The sequence below is a fragment of the Aegilops tauschii genome, chromosome 6 (assembly GCF_002575655.3).
Source record: "Aegilops tauschii subsp. strangulata cultivar AL8/78 chromosome 6, Aet v6.0, whole genome shotgun sequence".
Classification (NCBI taxonomy): Eukaryota; Viridiplantae; Streptophyta; class Magnoliopsida; order Poales; family Poaceae; genus Aegilops; species Aegilops tauschii.
Genome location: NC_053040.3, coordinates 327,079,933 through 327,107,708, shown reverse-complemented (window position 1 = coordinate 327,107,708; position 27,776 = coordinate 327,079,933).

Below are 27,776 nucleotides of genomic sequence, written 5' to 3'. Positions count from 1 at the left end.
GTGTCCCCGACATGGCTTCTCGATGAAGCAGGAGGGGATGGTGGAGGATATGGAGACGGAGATGATGACGACGCAGGTGTCCCCCATCCACGCCCGCCTCTGCCTCGACCACCTCATCGACCGCGGCCCCAGCCGGCGCCTCTGCCTCTAGAGTGGCCTTCATCTTGGGCATCCGGCTCTTCCTTGACCGCCGCTGCCCTCTGGCGAGAGGAAGACCTGGTTGCCTCCGCAAGGGCACGGCCTCGACCACGTCCTCTCGCCATGACAAAGAGAAGAGAAGGGATCAGACTGAGAGAAGATGGGTGCGAGAAAATGCTGTCCCTCTCCCATTATATAGAGGGATGAGGCTGAACGGGCCTGAGCGCGACCGCCCCAATCGACCAATGCAACTGCCGAAGGCACAAGGGGACAGGACCAACCCGCTGCCCCAATCAGCGGCACCCGCCCCCCGCCCCAGCATTAAAACCAACACCTTCTGTGTCCACCGCCTACCCTTCCCGACGCATGGAAGACACGTGGTGGGCGAGCCAGGATTCTGATGGCAAGTGGAACGGCCATTTCGCGCCCCGTGATCGGGGGGCGCGGAGGCCATGATGGCCACGACCCAAGTCCACTTAGTAAATGAGCCGCGCCTCTGCAGTTTCCTCTGTTTTTATGAGGAGAACGCGGACCGCCTCTTTACTATTGGAACCGTGGAATGGCGCAAGCATGCCACGGTCACCCCACGCACGACCCCCACGTCACGCATTCAACGCGGGTCATGGGGAAGCGCAACAGACGAGGAAGTTACTGCAGTAAAAACTCCGCCCCAATGCCCGTGCATCGTTCTGGGCCCAGCCCAACAACGCGTTGCGCTTATGTGTGGCCCAGGCCCGGGGGCTCCTGCCGGTGTACAAAAGTAGGGGCTCTCTTTGTACCCCTTTACTTGTGCAAGGGCAGTCAGAGCCGCGATTGCGACCACACTTAGCAGGGCAGAAGAGGGAAGCGGAGGCACAAGAATACCAGAGCATCACTCCAACCAGGGGCGCAGAAGACAGAGCGACAATACGGGCTTTTCCCCGGCAAGGCCCTTGCCGGGGCGGCCTATCAGAACACCAGCATAGCAGCCACCCTTGAGCCTGAGAGTTCCGACACCATTGACGATGTTGGGACCAAGGCTCGGGAAGTGCCTGCGTGGAGGCATGCAGATCTTTGTGAAGACAAAAGGCCTGCGAAGCCTAGATGAGAACTAGAAGACAAGACAACCGCAAGGCTCCTCGATGAGGATGCCCACGAGGCCCCGACAAGGCTCCTTGCCAAAGACACTTGCAAGGCCCCGGCAAGGCTCTCGCCGAGGGCGCTCACAAGGCCCCGGCAAGACCCTTGCCGGGTATATACGCAAGACCACGGCAAGGCTTTGCCGCCCTATCACCGCCCTAGCTCAGCGGCTGACCCACCAACTAAGGCAAGTACCCATGTGGTGGTACGTGGGTACTAATCCAACTAGTAAAGCACCTACGTGGTGGCATGCAGATCTTCGTGAAGACCCTACCACGACGACAACTCAGCAGCTTGCCAGCCTACATGGCGCTACATGCTCCGTTGGCCTGGATGCGTGTCGAGGCGAAACGGTGCGGCGACGGACGAGACGAGCCTCGTTACCGTCCCCGATAAAGCGAGAGGACACCTAAGTAGTGCATTTAATGCGTCTTGTCCTATAATGACATGCGATAAGCTTGTACACTGTATGCCTTTCCACCTCCTGTGTGCCACTGTGGCAGCCCCTTTTGACTATAAAAGGAGGCCCGCGGCGTACTGAGAGAGGATTCAGATCTTTTGGACGACGCACGCACCGTAGCTAGTTCAAGAGCTCAAGAACACTCAAATATACACCAAAGCAGGACTAGGATATTACGCATCCTTGCGGCCCGAACCTGGGTAAACGATCCTTGTGCTGGCTTCTAGACCCGCTCTTTGCACAACCCCGCGCCCGCCAACCTTAGAAGGGATTCCAGTGATCCCATAGGTGTCGTTTCCACCGACACCACTGAAGACCCTGACAAGTTGAGCAGCCAGGCACGCGGCGCGCCCGCGAGGGCCATGGGGAGCTAGTTGGCCATGACCTTGTCGTCTCCGCCGGCCTCCCAAACTGCCTCCTCGTATGCTTGGAGGAAACCTGCCGGATCTTCCGCACCCTCATAACGAGGCGGCAACTCTGGCCTGAACTTGGGTGGCCACTGCACCTGCCGTAGGGCGGGCGTGAAAGCTCGGAGGCCCTCAGCTCCTCCAAAGGCGCGTGTTGATCCGGTCGATGGGGGAGCGTCCGCCATGAGAGCCGATAGCAGAGCACAGTGGACAGAGCGGCGGATCTTCGACGCACCCCTACCTGGCGCGTCAAATGTCAGATTTCGGGTTCCGTAGACCCTTGAGAGGTTCAAACTCTGGGTTGCATGCGAAGAACTCAACCTCCCCAGTCTGCCTATTCGCCAATCTCACAGCCTAGCTCGTCGAACTCAAGGAAAGGGGGACACAGCAGTTTACCTAGGTTCGGGCCACCTTGCGGTGTAAAACCCTACTTTTGCTTTGTGGTGGATTGGCCTCGAGGGGCTGGTGACGAACTAGTACAGTGGGAAACAACCTCAGGAGGAGGAGGAGTGTTCTTGGGCTCAAGTGAGCTGGTGAGGGAGAGGATGATCTGAATGACCCGTCCCCTTCTAGGGTGGTGGCTAGGTCCTATTTATAGTGACCTTGGTCCTCTTCCCAAATGAAAGGCGGCAAGGGATCCCACAATGGCCAAATTCTAAGGGAGACAACTAGTACATGATATCCTGACAAAAGTAATCTTCGCCTACAAAATCCTCTGGCCGTGACGCCGTGGTGGGCTCGACGATGACCTCCGTCCTGCCATCCTGGCGGTCTTGGTCTTGTTGCACGGGAATGGAAACCTTTGGCTGATTCCACGGGACTTCGCGCCTGCGCTTGCCTCCTTAGCATCAAAGAGGAAACTGGTACACTGCGCCCGCTGGCGCACGCCTGGCCTTGGTCGTCATGGCTCACGTCATCTAGACCTCGCGAGGTGAGGCCTACTACCTCTTGAGCACTGCGTTGTTTTTCCCTTGAAGAGGAAAGGGTGATGCAGCAAAGTAGCGTAAGTATTTCCCTCAGTTTTTGAGAACCAAGGTATCAATCCAGTAGGAGGCCACGCTCGAGTCCCACGCACCTACACAAACAAATAAGAACCTTGCAACCAACACGATAAAGGGGTTGTCAATCCCTTCATGGCCACTTGCAAAAGTGAGATCTAAAAAAGATAATATGATAATATTTTTGGTATTTTTATGATAAAGACTAAAAGTAAAGAAAGCAAAATAAACGGCGCCAGAAATAACTTGTTGACGGGAGATTAATATGATGGAAAATAGACCCGGGGGCCATAGGTTTCACTAGTGGCTTCTCTCAAGATAGCATAAGTATTACGGTGGGTAAACGAATTACTGTCGAGCAATTGATAGAATTGAGCATAGTTATGAGAATATCTAGGTATGATCATGTATATAGGCATCACGTCCGTGACAAGTAGACCGACTCCTGCGTGCATCTACTACTATTACTCCACACATCGACCGCTATCCAGCATGCATCTAGAGTATTAAGTTCATAAGAACGGAGTAACTCTTTAAGCAAGATGACATGATGTAGAGGAATAAACTCATGCAATATGATATAAACCCCATCTTTTTATCCTCGATGGCAACAATACAATACGTGTCGTTTCCCCTACTGTCACTGGGATCGAGCACCGCAAGATTGAACCCAAAGCTAAGCACTTCTCCCGTTGCAAGAAAGATCAATCTAGTAGGCCAAACCAAACTGATAATTCGAAGAGACTTGCAAAGATAACCAATCATACATAAAAGAATTCAGAGGAGATTCAAATATTGTTCATAGATAATCTTGATCATAAACCCACAATTCATCGGATCTCGACAAACACACCGCAAAGAAGAGTTACATCAAATAGATCTCCAAGAGAATCGAGGAGAACTTTGTATTGAGATCCAAAGAGAGAGAAGAAGCCATCTAGCTAATAACTATGGACCCGAAGGTCTGAGGTAAACTACTCACACATAATCGGAGAGGCTATGGTGTTGATGTAGAAGCCCTCTGTGATCGATGCCCCCTCTGGCGGAGCGCCGGAAAAGGCCCCAAGATGGGATCTCACGGGTACAGAAGGTTGCGGCGGTGGAAATAGGGTTTTGGCTCCGTATCTGATGTTTCCAGGGTATATGAGTATATATAGGCGAAGGAGGTCAGTCAAGAGAGCTGTGAGGGGCCCACGAGGGTGGAGGGCGCGCCCAGGGGGTAGGCACGCCCCCCTGCCTCGTGGCCTCCTCGTTGATTGCTTGACGTCCACTCCAAGTCCTCTGGACCACGTTTGTTCCGAAAATCACGTTCCCGAAGGTTTCATTCCGTTTGGACTTCGTTTGATATCCTTTTCCTTTGAAACACTGAAATAGGTAAAAAACAGAGTTTCAGGCTGGGCCTCCGGTCAATAGGTTAGTCCCAAAAATAATATAAAAGTGTATAATAAAGCCCATTAAACATCCAAAACATAATATAATATATCATGGAACAATAAAAATTATAGATACGTTGGAGACGTATCAAGGCCTGCATAGAAATCTTTGCTCCTCGGGAGCCAGCCTAGAGAGACTGCTCCTCGTAGAGGTCTTGGTGTCATCCGCCTCGCGAGGCTTGGCCCCTCGCTAGGGTCTTGAGTTGTTGATGTCGAAGCTGGGCCGTTCCAGCCCGTCGATGGAGCCATGCCGTGGGCCACAAGCAGGCAAGTCTGGGTACCCCCGCTCCCAGAACGCCGACACATTCCAACGGCACGGACCGAGCGAAGCTTGACGAGTGATTCCGTTCCCTCGCCCTAGATCAGCTCGAGGAGCTCAGTTTTAAAGACGGGCATGTGCGCTTGCTGCCACCGTCTGCGCTCCGCCTCGTGCCCATGCTGCGCCTCGCCAGGTTCATGAACTGCCATTTCCCCCTGATTAATGATGCGCCCGCTCTTCTTCTACCACGACTGAAGCACCTCGAGCTCGTTGCTGATAGGTCTCCAACATATCTACAATTTTTGATTGTTCCATGCTATTATATTATCAATCTTGGATGTTTTATATACATTTACAAGCAACTTTATATCATTTTTGGGACTAACCTATTAACTTAGTGCCCAGTGTCAGTTGCTATTTTTTGCTTGTTTTTGACTTTGTTGAATATCAGTACCAAACGAAGTCCAAATGCCACGAAACTTTTTGGAGATTTTTTTGGCAATAACCCTGGAAGCTTCGGGAGGGAACGAGAAGATGAAGGAGTGTCCCACTAGGCACCAGGGCACGCCAGGGGCCTGGGGCGTGCCCTGGTACCTAGTGGGGCCCACAAGTCTCCGTTTGACCTAACTCCGCATATATAAATACCCTAAAATCAGGAAACCTACCAGGGAGTCCACAAAATACTTTTTTGCCACTGTAAGTTCTAGAACCACGAGATCCCATCTAGAGGCCTTTTTTGGCACCCCACCGTAGGGGGAAACGATCACAGAGGGGTTCTTCATCATCCTTGCTGCCCCTCCGATGATGCGTGAGTAGTTTACCACGGACCTATGGGTCCATAGTTAGTAGCTAGATGGCTTCTTCTCTCTTTTTGATCTTCAATACAATGTTCTCCCCGGTGTTCTTGGAGATCTATTTAATGTAATGACTTTTTGCTGTGTGTTTGTTTGGATCCGATGAATTGTGATTTTATGATCAGATCTATTCATGAATTTTATTTGATTTTTCTCTAAACTCTTTTATGCATGATTGTTATAGACTTGTATTTCTTCTCCAATTTATTGGTTTGGTTTGGCCAACTATATTGATTTATCTTGCCATGGGAGGAGGTGCTTTATGATGGGTTCGATCTTGTGGTGCTCAATCCCAGTGACAGAAAGGGACATAACACGCATGTATCGTTTCTATTAAGGGTAACAAGATGGGATTTATTTCATACGTGAGTTTATCTTGTCTACATCATGTCATCTTGCTTAAGGCGTTACTCCATTCTTCTATGAACTTAATACAGTAGATGCATGCTGGATAGCGGTCGATGTGTGGAGTAATAGTAGTAGATGCAGAATCGTTTCGGTCTACTTGTCTCGGACATGATGCATATATACATGATCATTGCCTTGAATATTGTCATAACTATTTGCTTTTCTGTCAATTACCCAACAGTAATTTGTCTACCCACTGTATGCTTTTTTTATGAGAGAAGCCGATAGTTAAAACTATGGCCCCTGGGTCTTTTTCTATCATATATTAAAACCAAAAATACCTTGCTGCAATTTTCTTTTATTTATTTATTTTGTATTTTTGTCAGATCTATCTATCAAAACCTACATAATTAAATCCTGCTCATAACTGTTGAGGGATTAACAACCCCTCTAGGCGTTGGGTTGCAAGTATTTGTTGTTTGTGTGCAGGTGTTGTTTACATAGTGTTGCTTGGTTCTCCTACTAGATTAATAACCTTGGTTTCATAACTGAGGGAAATACTTATCTCTATTGCACTGCATCATCCTCTCCTCTTCGAGGAAATCCCAACGCAGCTCACAAGTAGTAGAAAGAATTCTGGCGCCGTAACTGGGGAGACATCATCAACAACTATCATGTACCTACGCATAAACTTTCATCTCCTTGCATTTACATTATTTGTCATTTGCCTCTCGTTTTCATGTTCCCCACTTCTAAAACTTCTTATCAAGAAAAAACACAAAAATATTTTACTTTGTTGCTTTGCTTGTTTGTTTGCCATAATTGTGTGTTTATTGAAAATTAGAAAACAAAAAGCTTATGGATCCTCATCCACTTGCTAATCTTTTTAAAATATCCAATTATTATGATCCAATTGCTAGTGAGTTGAGTGCACTAGATTATCTTTATGAAGTTTGCTTGAAATTCATGAATCTAAAAATTGTGATGAAGTGTTAAAAGAAGAAATTTATAAAGTGGTTCACGATAGCTCCTTGAATGAAAAGCATGATTGCAATGATCTTATTATAAATTCTATTAATGTCAATTGTGTTAATAATATGCAAAACCCCAAGGTTGGGGATGCTAATTTTGCTATGTCCACTACTTATTGCAATGATCATTATTTGGGTGATCTTCTTATGATCTTGAAAATTTATTTAAGCCTCATGATGAATATGATATTGATAATAGTGTTTGCAATAATATTGAAAGTGGTTTTGGAAGAGTTCCAACTTTAGGTAATAATGATCCCACTACTTTGGAGAATGATCAGTCCTATGAAATTATTGATAAAAGTGGGCTTGGAGAGGTCATGACTTTATTTGATGATAATCCCACTATTTTGGAAGCGTGTCAACTTTGCATGCATGTGGATCATGTAGAGAATATGTTACATGATAGCTATATTGTTGAATTTGAATATGATCCCACATGTAGTTATTATGAGAGAGGAAAATATGGTTGTAGAAATTTCCATGTTACTAAATTACCTCTCGTTATGTTGAGATTGCTATCATTTCTTTCTTCTTCCTTGCATATGCTAGTTTTTGCTTGCCTTGATAATTTGTTTGCTTATAAAATGCCTATGCATAGGAAGTATCTTAGACTTAAATATGTTTGTCACATGTTTTATGATGCTCTCATTGTGTTTCAATTATTATCTTTCATGTGAGCATGAATAAAATCTCAAGCCTATCTTAATGGTGATAAAGAAAGAACTTGTTGGGAGAGAACCCAATAGTTTATTTTTCTGTTTTCTTGGGTGCACGCAATTATGCTACTGTTATGATTGTGTTTTAGTGTTTTAATTAGTGTTTGTGCCAAGCAAAGCCTTTGGGATGATTTGGGTGATAGTTGATTTGATTCGGTGCATTAAGGGAAGCTTTTGCGTCCAGTAGAAGAATTGTTAAAATTTGCTGGAGCGCGATAAAATTCTGAATTTTTTAAAAATTATTGATATACAAATTTCCCACATTGTACTAAGTTTTCAGAATTTTTGGAGTTACAGAAGTATGGTCAGTGTTCAGATTATTACAGACTGTTCTGTTTTTTATAGATTCAGTTTTCATTGCATTGTGGGCTTATTTTGATGAATCTATGGATTGTATCGGGGGGGTATAAGCCATGGTAAAGTTAGAATATAGTAGGTATAATGTAATAATAAAATATGAATGGGTTTGCAACAGTACTTAAAGTAGTAATTTGCTTTATTATACTAACGGATCTCACGAGGTTTTGTTGAGTTTTGTGTGATTGAAGTTTTCAAGTTTTGGGTGAGATCACGATGGATGAAGGAATAAGGAGTGGCAAGAGCCTAAGCTTGTGGAAGCCCGAGGCACCCCAAGGAAATATTTAAGGACACCCAAGCAACTAATCTTGGGGATGCCCTGGAAGGCATCCCCTCTTTCTTCTAACGACCATCGGTAATTTTACTTGGAGCTATATTTTTATTCGTCACATATAATCAGTTTTGCTTGGAGCGTGTTGTATTATATGAGTCTTTGCTTTGTTTACTTTTTAGTTTTTCACAATCATCCTTGATGAACACACTTGTTTGATAGAGCCACACACATATCATGATTTGCTAGAATACTCTATGTGCTTCACTTAAATCTTTTGAGCTAGGTAGGTTCTCTAGTACTTGACTTATATCTTTTTGAGCATGGCGGTGGTTATATTTTAAAGAAATAAACTCTCATGCTTCACTTATATTATTTTGAGAGTTCATATAATTATGTTTTAAAGAAATGCACTCTCATGCTTCACTTATATTATTTTGAGAGTTGATACATGAATTATTATTTTTAAGAAATTTGCTCTGATGCTTCACTTAGATCTTTTTGAGAGTTGATAATAGCAATAGTAATTTGCATAAGATATGAATTTGGTCCCAAAGTGATAGATATCCCATGGGGGTATAATAAAAACTTCCATGAAGATCATTGGATATTATAAACTTGATTCCTTGCATTAGTTTTGCGATATGGAGATAATGATATGTGAGTCATGTTGGTGAGTAATTATGCTTTAGCAAGAATATTGGTGTTAAGATTTGTGATTCCCTATGCATGCACGTAAAGTCAATAGTTATGCAACGAAGTTATTTCCTACTTATGGTGCATTATTTAGTGTTAGTTACGTTTAATGCGTGTTTATGAATGTTTTTGTTTTTTGGTTGGTCGCTTCTCAATCTATTTGCTAGCCTTCACTTGTACTAAGCGGGAATGCCACTTGTGAATCCAACTCCTTAAACCAAAGTTGTGCCAAATGAGTCCCCATACCTAACTATATGCGGTATTTCCGTGCTATTCCAAGTAACTTTGCATGTGCCAACTCTAATTTTCAAAATGAATTTCTGTTTTGTGTGCCCGTACCGCTCATGAAGCGGCAGGGGGTGGCCAATATTTTCCATGCTAGGTATTTTATCCTCATGATGAGTGTTTATTCACTTGTCATTGCACGAGAGTGTGGCAGGTAATAGGGTTGCCCAGTCCCAAAATGAAAAAATACTGTGATAATAAATTGCTTGGAAAGTGTTGGTATGGAAGGCACCCGTGGATATGACTAGCCATGGATTGTGAAAGAATGGTGGAAAGGAAATAAACTTTACTTTCTGTTTGGGAACCGCCGATAATTTGTCTAGCATGGAAGATATTGGGAATTCTCGGTCGTTTTCGTTGACAGGAAAAGCATCCTTCTAAAAAAACAAATATCTCTAAATTTAAGCTATAAGCTCGGGCACCTCTACAAATCTTTGCTTCCCTCTGTGAAGGGCCTATCTATTTACTTTTATGCAATTTTAATTTTAATTTTGAGTCTCCATATTCTCTTATAAAGCACCAACTAGGGAACACTATTGTCATACTTGTGCATTGGATGTAGCTAATATTTGAGTGTGTTTCATGAATGGATCAATGATTGAGCGTCATGGGCTAGGGATAACTTTCTTTAGTGTTGATATTTTGAAAGACATGGTTGCTTGTTGATATGCTTGAGTATTGATGTCTTCATGTCAATTCATAGACTATTGCTTTGAATCATTCAAGTCCAAATGCCCATGCTACAAAGAAAAGAATATATGATGAATATGTTAGGTAGCATTCCACATAAAAAATTCTGTTTTTATCATTTACCTACTCAAGGACGAGCAGGAATTAAGCTTGGAGATGCTTGATACGTCTCCAACGTATCTATAATTTTTTATTGTTCCATTTATGAGAAACTTTATATCATTTTTTTGGGACTAACCTATTAACTTAGTGCCAGTTGCTATTTTTTTTGCCTTTTTTACTTTGCAGAATATCAGTACCAAACGAAGGCCAAATGCCATGAATTTTTTTGGAGATTTTTTTATGGCAATAAGAGACCCTGGAAGCTTTGGGAGGGAACAAGAAGATGAAGGAGTCCAACTGGGCACCAGGGCGCGCCCTAGTACCTAGTGGGGCCCACAAGCCTCCATTTGACCTAACCCTGCCTTTATAAATACTCTCAAATCAGGAAACCAACCAGGGAGTCCATGAAATACTTTTTCCGCCGCCTCAAATTCCAGAACCATGAGATCCCATCTAGAGGCCTTTTCCGGCACCCTGCCGGAGGGGGAAACGATCACGGAGGGGTTCTTCATCATCCGTGCTGCCCCTCGGATGATGCGTGAGTAGTTTACCACGGACCTATGGGTCCATAGTTAATAGCTAGATGGCTTCTTCTCTCTTTTTGATATTCAATACAATGTTCCCCTTGGTGTTCTTGGAGATCTATTTGATGTAATGACTTTCTGCGGTGTGTTTGTCGGAATCGATGTATTGTCAGTTTATGATCAGATCTATCCATAGATTTTATTTGAGTTTTCTCTGAACTCTTTTATGCATGATTTTTGTTGCCTCGTATTTCTTCTCCGATTTATTGGTTTGGTTTGGCCAACTAGATTGATTTATCTTGCCATGGGAAGAGGTGCTTTGTGATGGGTTCGATCTTGTGCTGCTCAATCCCAGTGACAGAAAGGGACATCACACACATGTATCATTGTTATTAAGGGTAACAAGATGGGATTTATTTCATACGTGAGTTTATCTTGTCTACATCATGTCATCTTGCTTAAGGCGTTACTCCGTTCTTCCATGACCTTAGTACACTAGATGCATGCTGGATACCGGTCGATGTGTGGAGTAATAGTAGTAGATGCAGAATCGTTTCGGTTGTCTCGGACATGATGCCTATATACATGATCATTGCCTTGGATATCATCATAGTTATTTAGTTTTCTGTCAATTACCCAACAGTAATTTGTCTACCCACCGGATGCTATTTTTATGAGAGAAGCCTCTAGTGATCACTATGGCCCCCGGGTCTATTTTGTATCATATATTAAAAGCAAAGATACCTTGCTGCAATTTTCTTTTCTTTATTTTATTTTGTATTTTTGTCAAATCTATCTATCAAAACCTACATAATTAAATCCTGCTCGTAACTGTTGAGGGATTGACAACCCCTCTACGCGTTGGGTTGCAATTATTTGTTGTTTGTGTGCAGGTGCTGTTTACATAGTGTTTCTTGGTTCTCCTACTGGATTGATAACGTTGGTTTCATAACTGAGGGAAATACTTATCTCTACTGTACTACATCATCCTCTCCTCTTCGAGGAAATCCCAACATAGCTCGCAAGTAGGAGTCACCGTCTGCATCCCAAAGGATGACATGGAGCGCCTGCTCTGCAGTTGTACTGCACTCAAGTACCTTCGTCTTTAGGCGATCAATGGGTTGAGTAGCTTCCACATCACCTCCATGACTCTCCAGACTATTAATGTGTGTTGCTGGTGCTGCAACAAGAGATCACATAATGTGTATCATAGTATGGTCATTGAGGACACACCTTCACTTAATAGATTACTTATAGTTGATCAACAAGGTCCAACAAGAATCAATGTCATTTCTGCACTGAAAATGACAGTGGTGGGCTACTGGTCTGTCAAATAATCCGAACTTGTTATTGGATCCACACCCGTTCATGTACAACTGTCACCTTCTTCCTCTCCTTCTTGAAATTAACATTATTTTTAATTTTGAAGATGTATGTTCGTCTGTCATCCAGAAAATGATTTCGACAAGCTTGACCTCGAATCTGCGCATAGTGAAGGTCTTGGCTAGAATCTATCGGCCCCAACTTGGACCAAGTTGTCAGTTTCCTAATATGCTTTCCGTGCTTGGAGAATCTATATATCGAGGTGATGCTCCTTTCCTGTTAAATGTTAACCATAAGGGAGTTCAATTTTTTGTACCTTTTCCCAAGTTTACAATCATAATGTTCTACGATTTCTGAAGGAACTTTGGAGCATTTCAGTATACATGTTTTTTTCCCATATTGGTTGCTTGATTCATATGGTTACAATTGGTACATCTCCAAAGTATCTATAATTTTTTATTCTTCCATGCTATTAAAGTATCAATCTTGGATGATTTATACACACTTACTAGCAACTTTATATCATTTTTGGGACTAACCTATTAACCTAGTGCCCAGTGCTAGTTGTTGTTTTTTGCTTGTTTTTTATTTTGCAGAATATCAATACCAAACGAGGTCCAATTGCCATGAAACTTTTTGGAGATTTTTTTGGCGATAAGAGACCCTGGAAGCTTCTGGAGTACAGAAAGGAGGCCTGTGGGGCCCACTAGGCACCAGGGTGCATCAAGGGCCTCTAGCGTGCCCTGATGGGTAGTGGGGCCCACAGGAACCCCTTTGACCTACCTCCGCCTCTATAAATACTCTAAAATCCCAAAAACCCTAGGGGATTCGACGAAATACTTTCTCCGCCGCTGCAAGTTCCAGAACCATGAGATCCAATCTAGAGGCCTTTTCCAGCACTCTGCCGGAGGGGGCAACAATCACGGAGTGGTTATTCATCATCCTTGCTGCCCCTCCGATGATGCGTGGCTAGTTTACCACCGACCTATGGGTCCGTAGTTAGTAGCTAGATGGCTTCTTCTCTCTTTTTGATCTTAAATACAGTGTTCTCCTTGATGATCTTGGAGATCTATTTGATGTAACTCTTTTTTGTGATGTGTTTGTTGGGATTCGATGAATTGTGAGTTTATGATAAGATCTATCCATGAATATTATTTGAGTCTTCTTTGAACTCTTTTATACATGATTGTTATAGCTTCGTATTTCTTCTCTGATTTATTGGTTTGGTTTGGCCAACTAGATTGATTTATCTTGCCATGGGAAGAGGTGCTTTGTGATGGATTCGATCTTATGGCTCACAATCTCATTGACAGAAAGAGACATGACACACATGTATCATTGCTATTAAGGGTAACAAGATGGGGTTTATTCATACGTGAGTTTATCTTGTCTACATCATGTCATCTTGCCTAATGCATTACTCAAATTTTCCATGAACTTAATACACTAGATGCATGCTGGATAGTGGTCGATGTGTGGAGTTATAGTAGTAGATGTAGAATTGTTTCGGTCTACTAATCTTGGACGTGATGCCTATATACATGATCATTGCCTTGGATATCGTCATAATTATTTGCTTTTCTATCAATTGCCTGATAGTAATTTGTTTACCCACTATATGCTCACTACTGCAGGATGCTGCTAACGCGACACTACGATCAAAGAACCTTTGGCGAAACTGTGTGCGATGCATTAATCGCAAATGGTTATGTAAAAAAACGTCAAAAAAGATGCAAAACGTTTGCAATGGCGGAGACATCAAACACAGTTCAGATTTTAGTTGCGTGTGCGATGCAAGGCATATGGTTGTGTTGGGAAACGTAGCGTGCAATTTCAAAAAAAAATCCTACGCTCACGCAAGATCTATCTAGGAGATGCATAGCAACGAGGGGGAGAGTGTGTCTACGTACCCTCGTAGACCGTAAGTAGAAGCGTTTCACAACGCGGCTGATGTAGTCAAACTTTCTTCTAGCTCTGACCGATCAAGCACCGAACGTACGGCACCTCCCAGTTCTGCACACGTTCAGATCGGTGATGTCCCTCGCCTTCTTGATCCAGCAAGTTGTCGAGGTAGTAGATGAGTTCCGTCAGCACGACAGCATGGTGACGGTGACGGTGAAGTGACCCGCGCAAGGCTTCGCCTAAGCAGAGGTGTAAACTGTGGAGGGGGCGCCGCACACGGCTAACAATTGATGTTCTGTGTTCTAGGCGCCCCCTCTTCATATATATAGGTGGGAGGGAGAGGGGAGAGGCCAAGGGGCGCCCCAAGTGGGGCCGAATCCCAATTGGGCTCCTGCCCTGGTTCGCCCCCTTCTTTGTATAGGCGCCAGGGGAAGGAAGGGGGAGGTGGCGCCCCCCTTTACTTTCTCCCTTGAGGAGGGGAAGGAAGGAGGGACTTGCCCTCCCCCCTTTCCTTTCCCTAGGGCTAGCCGGCCTGGTGGAGGGGCGCACCAGCCCCTTGTGGGCTGGTCTGTCCCTCCCTTGGCCTATTAAGCCCATATCTTTGTCGAGGGTGCCTGAAACCTCTTCCGGTGACCCTATATGTACCCGGTACCCTCCGAAACACTTCCGGTGTCCGAATACCATCGTCCTATATATCAATCTTTACCTCTCAACCATTTCGAGACTCCTTGTCATGTTCGAGATATCATCCGGGACTCTGAACAACATTCGGTCACCAAATCACATAACTCATATAATACTATATCGTCATCGAACGTTAAGCGTGCGGACCCTACGGGTTCGAGAACTATGTAGACATGACCGAGACACTTCTTTGGTCAATAACCAATAGTGGAACCTGGATGCTCATTTTGTTCCTACATATTCTACGAAGATCTTTATCGGTCAAACCGTTATGACAACATACGTTATTCCCTTTGTCCATCGATATGTTACTTGCCCGAGATTCGATCATCGGTATCTTCATACCTAGTACAATCTCATTACCAGCAAGTCTCTTTACTCGTTCCGTAATACATCATCCCAAGACTAACTCATTAGTCATTTGCTTGCAAGGCTTATTATGATGTGTATTACCGAGAGGGCCCAGAGATACCTCTCCGATACTCGGAGTGACAAATCCTAATCTCGATGTATGCCAACCCAACAAACACCTTCGGAGATACCTGTAGAGCATCTTTATAATCACTCAGTTCCGTTGTGACGTTTGATAACACACAAGGTATTCCTCCGGTATCCGGGAGTTGCATAATCTCATAGTCGAGGGAATATGTATTTGACATGAAGAAAGCAATAGCAATAAAACTGAACGATCAATATGCTAAGCTAACAGATGGGTCTTGCCCATCACATCATTCTCCTAATGATGTGATCCCATTATCAAATGACAACCCATGTCCATGGTTAGGAAAGCTTAACCATCTTTGATCAACAAGCTAGTCTAGTAGAGGCTCACTAGGGACACAGTGTTTGTTTATGTATTCACACATGTATCAAGGTTTCCTATTAATAAAATTCTAGCATGAATAATAAACTTTTATCATGAATAAGGAAATATAAAACAACAACTTTATTATTGCCTCTAGGGCATATTTCCTTCAGTCTCCCACTTGCACTAGAGTCAATAATCTAGTTCACATCGCCATGTGAATAACACCCATAGTTCACATCGCCATGTGATTAACACCCAAAGGGTTTACTAGAGTCAATAATCTAGTTCACATTGCCATGTGATTAACATCCAAAGAGTACTAAGTTGTGATCATGTTTTGCTTATGGAAGAGGCTTAGTCAATGGGTCTGCTACATTCAGATCCATATGTATTTTGCAAATTTCGATGTCTACAATGCTCTGCATGGAGCTAATCTAGCTAATTGCTCCCACTTTCAATACGTATCCAGATTGAGACTTAGAGTCATCTGGATCGGTGCCAAAGCTTGCATCGACGTAATCCTTTACGATGAACTCTTTATCACCTCCATAACTGAGAAACATTTCCTTAGTCCTCTAAGGATAATTTTGACCGCTGTCTGGTGATCTACTCCTGGATCACTATTGTACCCCCTTGCCAAACTCATGGCAAGGTACACAACAGGTTTGGTACACAGCAATGTCATACTTTATAGAACCTATGGCTGAGGCATAGGGAATGATTTTCATTCTCTCTCTATCTTCTGCCGTGGTCGGGTTTTGAGTCTTACTCAACTGCATACCTTGCAATGCAGGCAAGAACCCTTTCTTTGACTGATCCATTTTGAACTTCTTCAAAACTTTATCAAGGTATGTGCTTTGTGAAAGTCCTATCAAGCGTCTTGATCTATCTCTATAGATCTTGATGCCCAATAAATAAGCAGCTTCACTGAGGTATTTCACTGAAAAATTCTTATTCAAGTATCCTTTTAGGCTATCAAAAAATTCTATATCATTTCCAATCAACAATATGTCATCCACATATAATATTAGAAATGCTACAGATCTCCCACTCACTTTCTTGTAAATACGGGCTTCTCCGAAAGTCTGTATAAAACCATATGCTTTGATCACCTCATCAAAGTGTATATTCCAACTCCGAGATGCTTGCACCAGTCCATAGATGGATAGCTGGAGCTTGCACACTTTGTTAGCACCTTTAGGATCGACAAAACCTTCTGGTTGCATCATATAAAATTCTTCTTTAAGAAGTCCATTAAGGAATCCAGTTTTGACGTCCATTTGGCAGATTTCATAATCATAAAATGTGGCAATTGCTAACATGATTCGGATAGACTTAAGCATCGCTACGTGTGAGAAAGTCTCATCATAGTCAACTCCTTGAAATTGTCAAAAAACCTTTTGCGACAAGTCGAGCTTTATAGACAATAACATTACCATCAGCGTCAGTCTTCTTCTTGAAGATCCATTTATTCTCTATGGCTCGCCGATCATCGGGCAAGTCCACCAAAGTCCATACTTTGTTCTCATACATGGATCCTATCTTAGATTTCATGGCCTCAAGCCATCTGTCGGAATCTGGGCTCATCATAGCTTCTTCATAGTTCGTAGGTTCTCCTTGGTCTAGTAACATGACTTCCTGGACAGGATTACCATACCACTCTGGTGCGGATCGTGCTCTGGTTGACCTACGAGCTTCAGTAGTAACTTGATCTGAAGTTTCATCATCATTATCATTAGCTTCCTCTCTAGTTGGTGTAGGCATCACGAGAACGGTTTTCTGCGATGTGCTACTTTCCAATTCGAGAGAAGGTACAATTACCTCATCAAGTTCTACTTTCCTCCCACTCACTTCTTTCGAGAGAAACTCCTTCTCTAGAAAGGACCCATTCTTAGAAACAAAGATCTTGCCTTCGGATCTGTGGTAGCGGGTGTACCCAATTGTTTCCTTAGGGTATCCTATGAAGATGCACTTCTCCGATTTAGGTTTGAGCTTATCAGGCTGAAGCCTTTTGACATAAGCGTCGCATCCCCAAACTTTAAGAAACGACAGCTTAGGTTTCTTGCCAAACCACTGTTTATACGGTGTCGTCTCAACGGATTTAGACGGTGCCCTATTTAACATGAATGCAGCTGTCTCTAATGCATAACCCCAAAACGATAGTGGTAAATTGGTAAGAGACATCATAGAACGCACCATATCTAATAAAGTACGGTTATGACGTTCGAACACACCATTACGCTGTGGTGTTCCAGGTGGCGTGAGTTGTGAAACTATTCCACATTGTTTTAAATGAAGGCCAAATTCGTAACTCAAATAATTTGCCTCCGTGATTAGATCGTAGAAACTTTATTTTCTTGTTACGATGATTCTCCACTTCATACTAAAATTCTTTGAACTTTTCAAATGTTTCAGACTTGTGTTTCATTAAGTAGATATACCCATATCTGCTCAAATCATCTGTGAAGGTCAGAAAATAATGATATCGGCCGCGTGCTTCAATACTCATCGGACCGCATACATCGGTATGTATTATTTCCAATAAGTCATTAGCTCGCTCCATTGTTCCGGAGAACGGAGTTTTAGTCATCTTGCCCATGAGGCATGGTTCGCAAGTATCAAATGATTCATAATCAAGTGATTCCAAAAGTCTATCAGCATGGAGTTTCTTCATGAGCTTTACACCAATATGACCAAAACGGCAGTGCCACAAGTATGTTGCACTATCATTATCAACTTTGCATCTTTTGGAATCAATATTATGAATATGTGTATTACTACGATCGAGATTCAATAAACCATTTACATTGGGTGTATGACCATTGATTGCGGCTTAAAGCTACATCGGTATTTCCCCAAAGAGGAAGGGATGATGGAGCACAACAGCGGTAGGTATTTCCCTTAGTGATGAAACCAAAGTTATCGAACCGGTAGGAGAACCAAGAAACACAACGTAATCAGCACCTGCACACAAATAACAACTACTCGCAACCCGACGTGTAAAAGGGGTTGTCAATCCCTTTCGGGTAGCAGCGCCTCAAGATAGGCAAACAGACATGAGATAAATTGTAGTAGATTGATAGATCGAACGCCAGATAAAATAAATAAGAATAAAACGCAGCAGGGTATTTTTGTATTTTTGGATTAATAGATCTGAAAATAAAAGCAAAGGAAAAGTAGATCGCAAGGGCAAATAATATGAGAAAGAGACCCGGGAGCCGTAGGTTTCACTAGTGGCTTTTCTCGAGAAAAATAGCAAAATGGTGGGTGACCAAATTACTGTTGGGCAATTGATAGAACTTCAAATAATCATGAAGATATCCAGGCAATGATCATTATATAGGCATCACGTCCAAGATTAGTAGACTGACTCCTGCCTGCATCTACTACTATTACTCCACACATCGACCGCTATCCAGCATGCATCTAGTGTATTAAGTTCATGGAGAAACGGAGTAATGCAATAAGAACAATGACATGATGTAGACAAGATCTATCTATGTAGAGATAGACCCCATCATTTTATCCTTAGTAGCAACGATACATACTGGTCGGTTCCCCTTCTGTCACTGGGATCAAGCACCGTAAGATCGAACCCACTACAAGGCACCTCTTCCCATTGCAAGATAAATAGATCAAGTTGGCCAAACAAAACCCAAATATTGGAGAAGAAATACGAGGCTATAAGCAATCATGCATAAAAGAGATCAAAGAAACTCAAATAACTATCATGGATATAAAAAGATAGATCTGATCATAGACTCAAAGTTCATCTGATCCCAACAAACACGCCGCAAAAAGAGTTACATCATATGGATCTCCAAGAGACCATTGTATTGAGAATTCAGCGAGAGAGAGGAAGCCATCTAGCTACTAACTACGGACCCGAAGGCCTAGAAAGAACTACTCACGCATCATCGGAGAGGCACCAATGGAAGTGGTGAACCCCTCTGTGATGGTGTCTAGATTGGACCTGGTGGTTCTGGACTTTGCGGCGGCTGGAATTGATTTTCGTCGACTCCCCTAGGGTTTCTGGAATATTGGGGTATTTATAGAGCAAAGAAGCAGTCCGGGGGGCACCCGAGGTGGGCACAACCCACCAGGGCGCGCCTGGGCCTCCTGGCGCGCCCTGGTGGGTTGTGCTCCCCTTGGAGCACCCCCAGGCGCTGCCTTGGCCCATTGGGTGTCTTCTGGTCCATAAAAAATCTCCGTAAAGTTTCGTTGCATTTGGACTCCATTTGGTATTGATTTCCTGCGATGTAAAAAAACATGCAGAAAACAACTGGCACTTGGCACTATGTCACGGGTTAGTACCAAAAATGATATAAAATGACTACAAAATGATTATAAAAACATCCAAGATTGATAATATAACAGCATGGAACAATCAAAAATTATAGATACGTTGGAGACGTATCAGCATCCCCAAGCTTAACTCCTGCTCGTCCTCGAGTAGGTAAGTGATAAAAACAGAATTTTTGATGTGGAATGCTGCCTAACATGTCAAATCATATTCTTTTCTTCATAGCATGGACATTTGGACTTTTATATTGTTCAAAGCAATAGTCTAGTTTTGACATGATAACTTAAATACTCAAGCATATCAACAAGCAACCATGTCTTTCAAAATATCAACGCTAAAATAAGTTACCCCTAGCCCATCATGGTCAATCATTGATCCATTCATGAAACGCACTCGCATATTAGCTACACCCAATACTCAAGTACAATCATAGTGCCTCCTAGTTGGTGCTTTTATAAGAGAAGATGGAGACTCAAATTCAAAAATAAAAATTGCATAAAGTAAAAGAAAGGCCCTTGGCCGAGGGAAGTCGGGATTTGTAGAGGTGCCAGAGCTCAAAGCGTTTTGGGAGGTGTGTCTTTCCCACCAACAAAAATGACTTAGAGTTCCCAACACTTTCCATGCTAGATATATCATAGGTGGTTCCCAAACAGAAAATAAAGTTTATTCCTTTTTCGACCATACTTTCACTTTCCATGGCTAGCCGAATCCACGGTTGCCTTCCATACCAACACTTTCCAAGGAATTTATTATTTGACAACATAAAGTAAATTCATTTTTCATTTCGGGACTGGGCATCCCTAATACCTTAGCCTTACTCTCGTGCAATGACAAGTGAATAGACACTCATCGTGAGAATAACACATCTAGCATGGAAAATATTAGCCACCCCTCACCACTCCGCGAGCGATACGAACACACAAAAGAGAAGTTTATTTTGAAAATGAGAGATGGCACATACAAATTTCCTTAGAATGGCAAAAGAATACCGCATATAGGTAGATATAGTGGACTCATGTGGCAAAACTGGTTTAAAGGTTTTTGGATGCACAAGTAGTGATCATACTTGGTGCAAAGTGAAGGCTAGCAAAAGATTGAGAAGTGACCAACCAAGAAACGAATAATCTCATAAGCGAGCATTAAGAATAATTAACACCGAATAATGCACCACAAGTAGGATATAATTTCATTGCATAATTATTGACTTTCGTGCTTGCATAGGGAATCACAAACCTTAACACCAATATTCTTACTAAAGCATAATTACTCATCAAGGTGACTCACATATCACATCATCATATCCCAAAACTATTACAAGGAATCAAGTTTATTTTGTCCAATGATCTTCATGAAAGTTTTTATTATATCCTTCTTGGATATCTATCACTTCGGAAGTAATTTTCATATGTTGGTTTTAATAAGCTCAAACAAATATAAGTGAAGATCATGAGCATAATATTTCTTTCTCTCAAATTAATTTAAGTGAAGCAAGAGAGAATTTCTTGAAAATTTTACTAACTCTCAAATAAATCTAAGTGAATCAAGAGAGCATTTCTTCAAAAATACTATAGCACACCATGCTCAAACAGATATAAGTGAAGCACTAGAGCAAGTCCATAGCTCATATTTTTTTAAGTGAAGCATATAGAGCAATTCTAACAAGTCATGACATATTTTTGGCTCTCTCAAATAGGTGTGTCTAGCAAGGAATCAAGACTTAAAAAGCAAAACAAAACAAGCAAAGACTCATATCATACAAGACGCTCCAAGCAAAACACATAGTATGTGACGAATAAAAATATAGCTTCGAGTAAAATACCGATGGTCGTTAGAAGAAAGAGGGGATGCCACTCGGGGCATCCCCAAGCATAGTTTCTTGCTCTCTTTTGGATAATAGCTTGGGATGCCGGGGCATCCCCAAGCTTAGGCTCTTCTTAATCCTTATTCCTTCATCCATCGTAAGATAACCCAAAACTTGAAAACTTGAATCACACAAAACTCAACAAAACCTTCGTGAGATCCGTTAGTATAAGAAAATAAATCACTACTATAAGTATTGTTGCAACCTATTCATATTTTGTTCTTGCATTATATCTACTGTATTCCAACTTTTCTATGGCAAAAACTCATCAAAGAAAACCATAGAGCCATCAAAACAAGCACACAACGCAAAGAAAACAGAATCTATCAAAAACAGAAGAGTCTATAGCAATCTGGATATTTCGAATACTTCTGAAACTCCAAAAATTCTGAAAAATTAGGAAAACCTGAGCAATTTGTATATTAATCTTCTGCAAAAAGGATCGGCATTTTATCACGCTATGGTAAAAAAATGAGAATTGTTTTCGTGAGCGCGAAAGTTTCTGTTTTTCAGCAAGATCAAACAACTATCACCCAAGAAGATCCTAATGGCTTTACTTGGCACAAACACTAATTAAAACACAAAAAACATAATCATAACAGTAGCATAATTGTGCAAACACTCAAGAACAGAAAGAGAAAAGCAAAAATAAATTTTATTCATTGGGTTGCCTCCCAACATGCTCTTTTCTTTATAGCCACAAAGATAGGCTTAAGATTTCAACGATACTCACACAAAAGATAAGAATTTAAACACAAAGAGAGCATCAGGAAACATATGGCAAACACATTTAAGTCTAACATACTTCCTATGCATAGGAATTTTATAAGCAAACAAATTATCAAGACAAGAAACATCTAACATATGCAAAGAAGAGGAATAAAACATTGACGATCTCAACATAACGAGAGGTAATTTAGTAACATGAAAATTTTTACAACCACATTTTCCTCTCTCATAATAATTACATGTGGGATCATATTCAAATTCAACAATATAGCTATCACATAACATATTCTCTACACGATCCACATGCATGCAAAGTTGACACTCTTCCAAAATAGTGGGATCATCAAATAAAGTCATGACCTCTCCAAGCCCACTTTTATAAAAAAAACATAAGATTGAACACTCTCCAAAAATGTGGGATTATTTTTATCTAAAGTTGACACTCTTCCAAACCCACTTTTAGTATTATCGCAAACATTATTATTCATCATGAGGCTTAAATAAATTTTCAAGATCATAAGAAACATTATCACCCCAATCATGATCATTGCAATAAGTAGTGGACATAGCAATATTAGCATCCCCAAGCTTGGGGTTTTGCATATTATTAGCACAATTTACATTAATACAATTTATAATAACATCATTCTAATCATGCTTTTCATCTAAGGAGCTATCATGAATCACTTTATAATTTTCTTCTTTTAACACTTCATCACAATTTTCAGATTCATAAATCTCAAGCAAAACTTCATAAACATAGTCTAGTGAACTCAATTCCCTAATCATAATTGGATCTCTTGAAAAGATTAGCAAGTGGATGAGGATCCATATCAAGAGATTTTTAGCAAGCGAAGATGCAAGCAAATAGAAGACACATGGCACACAAGCAAAGAAGAGATCTCACGAGAAAACGGTGAATGAAAAAGAGGGCGAATAAAACAGCAAATTTTTGTGAAGTGGGGGAGAGGAAAACGAGAGGCAAATGGCAAATAATGTAAATTGCGAGGAGATGAGATTTGTGATTAGGAACCTGGTATATGTTGAAGATGCTCCTCGGCAACGGCGCCAGAAATTGGTGCGTCGCCGAGAGACTATCTTGACTTGATGTTCCCCGGCAACGGCGCCAGAAATTCCTTTAGATTGCGGCTTAAAGCTACATCGGTATTTCCCCAAAGAGGAAGGGATGATGCAGCACAACAGCGGTAGGTATTTCCCTCAGTGATGAAACCAAGGTTACCGAACCAGTAGGAGAACCAAGCAACACAAAGTAATCAGCACCTGCACACAAATAACAACTACTCGCAACCCGATGTGTAAAAGGGGTTGTCAATCCCTTTTGGGTAGCGGCGCCTCAAGATAGGCAAAAAGAAATGAGATAAATTGTAGTAGATTGATAGATCGAATGCCAGATAAAATAAATAAGAATAAAACGCAGCAAGGTATTTTTGTATTTTTGGATTAATAGATCTGAAAATAAAAGCAAAGGAAAAGTAGATCGGAAGGGCAAATAATATGAGAAAGAGACCCGGGAGCCATAGGTTTCACTAGTGGCTTGTCTCAAGAAAAATAGCAAAATGGTGGGTGAACAAATTACTGTTGGGAAATTGATAGAACTTCAAATAATCATGATGATATCCAGGCAATGATCATTATATAGGCATCACATCCAAGATTAGTAGACCGCCTCCTGCCTGCATCTACTACTATTACTCCACACATTGACCGCTATCCAGCATGCATCTAGTGTATTAAGTTCATGGAGAAATGAAGTAATGTAATAAGAACGATGACATGATGTAGACAAGATCTATCTATGTAGAGATAGACCCCATCATTTTATCCTTAGTAGAAACGATACATACGTGTCGGTTCCCCTTCTATCACTGGGATCAAGCGCCGTAAGATCAAACCCACTACAAAGCACCTTTTCCCATTGCAAGATAAATAGATCAAGTTGGCCAAACAAAACCCAAATACCGGAGAAGAAATAGGAGGCTATAAGCAATCATGCATATAAGAGATCAAGGAAACTCAAATAAATTTCATGGATATAAAAAGATAGATATGATCATAAACTCAAAGTTCATCCGATCCCAACAAACACACTGCAAAAAGAGTTACATCATACGGATCTCCAAGAGACCATTGTATTGAGAATTCAGCGAGAGAGAGGAAGCCCTCTAGCTACTAACTACGGACCTGAAGGTCTACAAAGAACTACTCACGCATCATCGGAGAGGCACCAATGGAAGTGGTGAACCCCTCCGTGATGATGTCTAGATTGGATCTGGTGGTTCTGGACTCTACAGCGACTGGAATTGATTTTTGTCGACTCCCCTAGGATTTTTGGAATATTGGGGTATTTATGGAGCAAATCACTAGGGGAGTCGACGAAACCCCAATATTCTAGAAACCCTAGGGGAGTCGACAAAAATCAATTCCAGCAGCCGCAAAGTCCAGAACCACCAGATCGCCCTAGTGGTTGTGCTCCCCTCGGAGCCCCCCAGGTGTTGCCTTGGCCCGTTGGGTATCTTCTGGTCCATAAAAAATCTCCGTAATGTTTCGTTGCATTTGGACTCCGTTTGGTATTGATTTCCTGCGATGTAAAAAACATGTAGAAAACAACAACTGGCACTTGGCACTATGTCAATAGGTTAGTACCAAAAATGATGTAAAGTGACTATAAAATGATTATAAAAACATCCAAGATTGATAATATAACAGCATGGAACAGTAAAAAATTATAGATACGTTGGAGACGTATCAACCATAGAAGGTTTTTTTCATGTAAACACAACAACAATTATTCTCTAACTTAAATGAATAACCGTATTGCAATAAACACGATCCAATCTTGTTCATTGTCGGATTTCGGGTTCCGGCAAAACCCTTGAGGTTTGAACACTAGGGTGCGCACGAAGATCTCTCCTCCCCCTAGCTCACACCCTCACCGCAATCTCAAAGCTTAGCGCGTCGAACCCACAGAACAAGAGACACAAGGTTTATACTGGTTCAGGCCACTGTTGTGGTGTAATACCCTACTCTAGTGTGGTGTGGTGGATTGCCTCTTGGGCTGAGGATGAACAATACAATGGAAGAACAGCCTCCTGAGGAGAGATGCTCTTGTGCTTGGTGAGTTCGGGTGGTCAAGGGTGATCTGAATGATCCTCTGTCCCCTTGCTATGGTGGTGGCTAGTCCTATTTATAGAGGCCTTGGTCCTCTTCCCAAATATTGAAGAGAGAATTCCTTATTTGGCCCTTTCTTAAAATATGCTTCCCTTTTTGGCCCTGCAAAATTATTTTTTCCCTTTTTGACACCTAAACTTCATTTTGTTCCCTTAATGACATTTTCATCACTTTTGGCCACTAACACAATCAGGTGCAATCAAAAAAGTCGTTTTTACCCCTGCTTTAGTTCCCAGGTAGAATGAAGAAGAAACTCCATGATCGAACTTCTCTCCCTATTTCCCACCCCGGGTTGATGATGCTGCTTCTCATGGCGAGGCGGAGGGTGACGGATCGTCGACCTCGGCATCCATGGAACGGCGTGTGCCCATGTGCGTGTTCCAGCACTGCTGGCCGGTCGTGGTCTTCTTTGTTGGTGTTAAATACGAGTATACGACAGTAGCATCCCGTACATGTATGCTTGATTACTTGTGCGTGAACGTGTCCGTGTAGGACTGGTGTCACTACACCACAGTAGCTAAAAGAAGGCATAGGAGTTGTGTACGTGTGCAACGCCGGGCTACGTAGCTAGTTATGCTAGCTTTGATCGATCAAGACGGATCGAGCCAGCCGGGCTAGGTAGCTAGCTGTTCTAGCTGGCGAAGGCGTTGGTGCATCTCGGCCACCAACAAGTCCGACTGCTGCGACGCCGGTGGTTGGCGGCCGTGGCATTGGCATCTACGGCCGCGACTCTCGGGCTGAACGCGAGCACCGCGATCCGGCAACCTGCACGAGGCATGCAAATGGTACTTGGCGGAGGGCAGTGCATGTGGCAGGGAGTTGATACCGGAACTGCACGCGGCAGCAGCCGTGTGCCATGCGAAAGAGGAGGCAGAGGTAGTTGCCAGGACCGGACGACCAACAACAGCGACTGCCTCATTTCGGGCGAGTGGTGTCCGGCTGCTCATGGCCAGCAGCACACGCTCTCGTCGTCCTCGTTTGCGTGCCGTCCGCGTGGTGTGTAGCTGCCGGCGCGCGCGGACTACTACTTGTTCGGAGGATTTATTATGTGTACTGTAGTTTTAAACGTGTGTTAGTTGTAGAAGATTTAGGAGTATGTGTCGGAGTACTTTGAACGTGATAAATTGTACTTATCATAGATATGATTATGCAAGTTGAGCAGGTGTTTTCCGTCTTTTGTATGCACGGATCAATTTAGCTAAGGAAATTTTTTATTGAAGTGCATATATATGCAAAACATCAATGAACATATTTCATAAAATCAGTGGTTACTTTTTTACTTAAATATATCCTGGACAGTCACAAAGTGCACTAGGGGCAAAATGGTCTTTTCATCTCACACTTAACATTATTAGTGACTAAAGGAGACGGAAATGTCATTGAGGAAACAAAATAAACTTTGAGTGTCAAAAAGGGAAAAAATATTTTATTTTGGGCCAAAAAGGGAAACAGATTTTAAGAAAGGGCCAAATAAGGAATTCTCTCAATATTGAGCGGGAAGGGACCCCACAACGGCCAATTCGAAGGGAGACAACTAGTACAAGCTATCATGACTAAAGGTGGTCTTCGCCTGCCAAAGGCTCTGGTGGTGACGCCGTCTTGGGCTCCACGGTGACCTCCGTCCTATCGTCCTGCTGGGTCTTGGTCTCGTTGCACTGATATGGAAACCTTTGCCTGAAGCCTCGGGACTCCTCGCCTGCGCTTGCGCCCTTTAGCACCAAAGAGGAAACGAGGACACTTCACGCGCTGGCGCCCGCCTGGCGCCGGTCGTCATGGCTTACGTCACAGGAACCTCGCGAGGTGCCCCTTGCCTTGATCTCTCTGCCCCTCGCGAGTCAGCCTGGTGAGGCCGCCCCCGAGGTGGTCTTGTGTCGTCCGCCTCGCGAGGCTTAGCCCCTCACGAGGGTCTTGAGTGTTTGCCGGTGAAGATGGGCCGTACGGGGCCGCTAGCCGAGCCACGCTATGGGCCGCAGGCAGGCAAGTCTGGGGACCCCCGTTCCCAGGACGCCGACAGTAGACCCCGGGCCCAAGGCGCGCTCGGACTTGTCTTCAAGGCGAAGCCAAAGGGCAAGTGCGGAGCGCCGCGGGCCCCAACAGCCTGCGACCTCGCTTGATGCATGGTGATTGATTGGACGTGGGCGTCTCCGCTTCCCCATGCAACCTTGATATCCGCCTGGCTAGGCGGCCACGGTGTCCTACACAGTTATTTCCCCATTGCTGGCGACGCACTCCCCCAACTCCTCCGCTTCCTCGAAATCTAGCTTCTTCTCCCAATCCGACCCGAGC